Below are 4705 nucleotides of genomic sequence, written 5' to 3' on the forward strand. Positions count from 1 at the left end.
ATGGTCACAACATGCTTATAAAGTAAACACCTCCCCACTTTCAAAGGGATCAAACCTCACAATTCTAACATCTACAACATATATATATATAGAATATTAGAATCAATAATCTATTCACAACTTCATCATCCTCATAAACTGTAGGTCACAATTGACCATTCAAGGATATCATCCAATATAACACCATTGGCCATAAATTCCTCATAATTCAATATAGGACAATACATACATCAATAGCCCATAAAAATCTACACATTAATATCACATTATTAGCTCATAATCAATAGACCCACTTTAGACCCCAAAATTAAGATTTCAAGATACGCAAGGGTTCATGGAGTTTTTGATCTTAAAACCATCAATATTAACATAAATCATCATTTGAAATACTTTCATGCAAGAACCCAAGCTTAGAATTGAAATTGGGGTTTTGAGTGTTTTTGAAAAACATTGAAATCACTTTGATTTGGCACTTTGATTGAAAGGAGAATGAAAGATAAAATCCCCATACCTTTGTGATTAATTTCCTTAGGAATTTGAAGGAGAAATCAATAGGAACCCATCCCCTAGCTTGAAGCTTCATCAATGTCTTCAATGGAGTTCTAGAGAGAGAATTTATCTAAGGGGGAAGGTTCAGTTGGAATAATGAGGTCTAATTCTATGTTTTGGGGTTTTAACCTACTTAAAATACCCTAAAATAGGTAGAATAACCGTTTATAATAATTCCCCAAAGTACCCAAACCACCCCTCACTTAGTTGGACAATTTAAACAAGTCAAACTTGAGTTTTATTTTCACAGATTTCGTCGGGGCACAGGTCCGCGACGTAGAGTTGTTACCACAAGTTTCATAAATTAAATTTTGAGACAGAAGAGTCAATGGTGTCTCCGCGACGCGGAGTCACTTGTTGGCCATTGAAGGAGCAGGTCCGCGACGCAGAGCTACTCCCTCTATATACAACTTAAAGCTTCATTGGCGACTTGTTTGGCCAAGGTTTGGGGTCTTCCTCGGGGACCCTCAGGGTGGTCCCGAGGAGTCGTACCCGAATGTTTTGACCCTAAAAACATTTATTGAGACACTAGGGTCACCTCCACTGATTTTAGACTCCAAACAACACATAAAAACATGAACAACATACTGAAACACACCAACTCGTAAAAGACTAGTTTATGAACGTCTTGGTCGTCCCTTGACGTTTGACATCCAAACTCTTTAAAACTGACTAAAAAGGCTATTCTTCATTATTTTAATAAGTTATTAATGCATAAAACCCATGTGAAGCTCTACTCATTTTGAGGGGTGTTACAATATCCCCCACTTGGAAACATTCGTCCTTGAATGATACTTCTAACATTATAGAGTAAATACTCTAGGACTAGCAGCCCACAACAAACATGTAATATCATTACTACAGCACACATCAAGGAGGAAACTTCAACTCTACATAAAAGCATTACAACAAGACTTTCATGCAATTCAAGGAAGTAGGAATAACACCTACCACTCAATATGCACAAAACTTTACCATTTCTCATTTCTTTGGAGGAACTTCCTTCTCCATAGCATATCATGCTCCTTACAACATTTATAGGCTCACCTATCCAATTTCTCTCAAAAGCATAATCATGCAACATCAAGATCACATCAGGGCATGCTGAACTGGGCATCTGATGGAGCAATTTAAACAATTCTTCATAAAATGCATATGAATCATGAGGGACGTAGTCAAGAAAACTCATTTATTTATTTAAATAAGAACTCAACTAAAATATGCACATCATAAGGAGAATATGGAAACTGAATTCACATAAGACTCCAACATGCAACATGCTACTAAGAACTCTTTGTTTCAAGCTTGAATTAGAGTAGAAGGAAATGATACGTTTATCAACAACCTTTCTACTCAACTCATCATCCCCCACTTGGGGTAAACCCATCTAAGGTTATCATCAAACAACAAAGAAAATTGACTTACCTTCATTTGTTCCCTTATCCTTGTTAGCTTGAAGCATATAGAAATGGTTCATTTTAGGAGCATTTGGATCCGGGCCATCATGAGCAACTTGATTGGTGTCTTTCCCTTTTACCTTAAGTGTAGGGCAATCTCTCATCTTATGACCCTTACTCCCACATCCAAAGCATCCATCCGTACTGGCAAGACACTTGCCCAAATGTTGCTTTCCACAAGTAGCACACCTAGGCCTCTGAAAAGTAGAACCACCTCCATTCCCTCTTTGAGTTTTAGGGTTAGACACCCTATCATTGTTGACCATTGAAGAATCTTGGTTATGGAACCTCTTCTTACACCTAGATTGGTTTTTGTTCATCCGGCCTAGCCCTCTTCATATCTTTAATCATCTTCCTAAGCTTCGTCTCCTCAAGTTGTTGAGCATAAACCATAAGCCTAGAGATATCCATGGCATGATGGAGCATGGCCGTACGACACTCTTCTTCAACCAAACCGGAAACCCCCATCACAAACTTATTCATTCTAGCCCTAGAATTTGCTACCAAGGTAGGAGCATACTTAGAGAGTTGGGTAAACTTGAGAGAGTATTCCTTCACACTCATATTCCCTTGACGTAGGTTCATGAACTCAACCAACTTTTGCTCCCTCAACTCTAAGGGGAAAAACCTACCAAGTAAGACCGACTTAAACACTCCCCAATCTATTGGGTCAGCCCCTATGGGTCTCTCATCCCTCCATTGCTCAAACCACACTTGAGCTACATCCTTGAGTTGGTAGGAAGCCAAATCTGCCTTCTCCCTAGAAGTCACTCTCATTGCATCCACAATCTTAAACACCTCATCTATAAAGTTTTGTGGGTCCTCATCTACTTTAGAACCTTTCACGACCCGATTTCTCAAGTCATGATGGCACCTACTATAACCCACCAGTAGGTAAGCCAACCCACAAAGTAACCAATATCTCTCCTCATGCCACTCCACCAGTAATGCTGCCTTAAATCATGATACATCTTCGTTGTGCCCGGATGGATAGAGTATCTAGATTCATGGGCCTCAGAAAGTATCAACTGTATCAAATCTCCAACTCTCGGAACACAGATGTGGCCGGCGAATTTCAACACTCTATCAGGAATTAACCAAAGCTAAAGGTCGATCCTCAACAGATAAGAAGGCTAGACTACCCATACTCACTGCCTTCCGTCTCAAGGCGTCCGCTACCACATTCGCCTTGCCCGGATGATAGAGAATAGAGAGGTCATAGTCCTTCAGGAGCTCAATCCAACGACGCTGCCTCGAATTAAGGTCCATCTGGCTCATGATGTACTGAAGACTCCTATGATCGGTATAGATCTCACATCGAACTCCATACAAGTAGTGCCTCCAAATCTTAAGCGCGAAAACTACCGCCGCCAACTCCAAGTCATGAGTGGGGTAGTTGCGCTCATGGATCTTAAGCTGCCTCGACGCATAAGCAATAACCCGGCCCTGCTGCATCAATACACAACCCAAACCAACGCCGAATGCGTCACAATAAACTGTAAAGCCCTCGCCCTCAACTGGAAGAGTCAATATAGGAGCGGTGGTCAATAACTCCTTGAGCCTCAAAAAGCTCGCCTCACACTCCTCTGACCAAACAAAGGGAACGTCAACACGAGTCAACCGAGTAAACGGGGCTGCAATAGTAGAAAAGCCCTCAACAAATCGTCTGTAGTAACTCGCTAACCCGACGAAGCTACGAACCTCAGTAACAGAAGTGGGCCTGTGCCAATCACGAATAGCCTCAATCTTCACCGGATCAACCCTAATACCCTCCTTAGACACCACGTGCCCCAAGAAGGCTACGGAATCAAGCCAAAACTCGCACTTTGAGAACTTGGCATAAAGCCGCTGATCTCTCAAAGTCTGGAGCACTATCCTCAAATGTTGCTCATGCTCACTCCGGCTCCGCGAGTATACCAGTATGTCATCAATGAAGACGATGAAAAATAAATCAAGGTATGGCCTGAACACACGTGTCATGAAGTCCATGATGGCAGCAGGGGCATTAGTCAACCCAAACGACATCACCAAGAACTCATAATGGCCATAACGGGTCCTAAATGCAGTCTTAGGGATGTCTGATGCCCTAATCCTCAGATGATGCTACTCGGACCTCAAATCAATGTTAGAAAACACGGCGGCACCCTGAAGCTGATCAAACAAATCATCAATACGAGGCATGGGGTAACGGTTCTTCAGCGTCACCTTATTCAGCAGCATGTAGTCAATACACATCCTCATAGTCCCACCCTTCTTCTTCACAAACAGAACAGGAGCACCCCAAGGTGACACACTCGGATGGATAAATCCCTTACCTAAGAGATCCTCAAACTGAACACTGAGCTCCCTGAGCTCTGCAGGAGCCATCCGATAAGGCGGAATAGAAATAGGAGGGGTGTCGGGGCTCCAAATATATGGCAAAATCAATGTCACGATCTGGGGGTAGGCCAAGTAGGTCTGTAGGGAACACATTTGCATACTCTCTAAGCACAAGAACTGAGTCAACTGAAGTGCCCTCCCTATTCACATCTCGCACATAGGCCAAATAAGCTAAACACCCAGAAGCAACCAACCGTCTAGCCCGCATAAAAGAGATAATCCCTGTCGGTGTGTGACTATAAGCACCCTGCCACAACACTGGGGAAATGCCAGGCATCGCTAAGGTAACAGTCTTGGCGTAGCAATCCAAGACCGCATGG

This window comes from Solanum tuberosum, unplaced genomic scaffold (assembly GCF_000226075.1).
Source record: "Solanum tuberosum cultivar DM 1-3 516 R44 unplaced genomic scaffold, SolTub_3.0 scf00585, whole genome shotgun sequence".
NCBI classification, from domain to species: Eukaryota; Viridiplantae; Streptophyta; class Magnoliopsida; order Solanales; family Solanaceae; genus Solanum; species Solanum tuberosum.